The sequence below is a fragment of the Bison bison genome, unplaced genomic scaffold (assembly GCF_000754665.1).
Source record: "Bison bison bison isolate TAMUID 2011002044 unplaced genomic scaffold, Bison_UMD1.0 scf7180017849866, whole genome shotgun sequence".
Classification (NCBI taxonomy): Eukaryota; Metazoa; Chordata; class Mammalia; order Artiodactyla; family Bovidae; genus Bison; species Bison bison.
This window is the reverse complement of record NW_011480439.1, coordinates 436,048-436,522: the sequence shown is the minus strand read 5'-3', so window position 1 is coordinate 436,522 and position 475 is coordinate 436,048. Positions and strand designations below refer to the sequence as shown.

General features: G+C 64.8%; 1 protein-coding gene across 1 annotated transcript in view; it reads right to left on the bottom strand.

Moving 5' to 3' along the window:
- Positions 1-475, bottom strand: part of DOK7 (docking protein 7) — a 24,255-nt gene that overhangs the window by 22,017 nt on the left and 1,763 nt on the right. The window lies entirely within an intron of this gene.

Genomic DNA, 475 nt, shown 5'->3' with positions numbered 1-475 from the left:
CTGATCGCCCCCACCTCCCACCCTAACAAGGCTGGACCAACCCCAGCAAGCTCTGGGAGAAGCACACAGGCCACGGCTGGTAAGTCTGAGGCCTTGGACGCCTCCTCTGAGAAACCCCGCCCCCCACACAGCGCAGCTGCTGTGGTCCCATTCCAAAGATGGGAACACAGAGGCCTAGGAGGCCCAGCCTCCGGCCCCTTCTGGAGAGTCCCAGCCTGGCCGCAGGGACATGCAGGAAACCCCAGGCCCTCCCCGCTTCAGTGAGAGGGTCTCCCCGGCGCTGAGCATGACTATTAGCTCCCCGAGACCTCCTCTCCACCTCAGGCTCAGCCCTTTGCCCCTGAAGCCCCTCAGGAGGGCAGTGGTGAGCTCTTCTGTTCTCACAAGGCGCCCCCTAGCCTCGGAAGGACCTTGGAAGAGGGGTGCATCCCAGAGCAGCCAGGCCTAGGAGCGGACGGCAGCCTCCTGGCTGGTG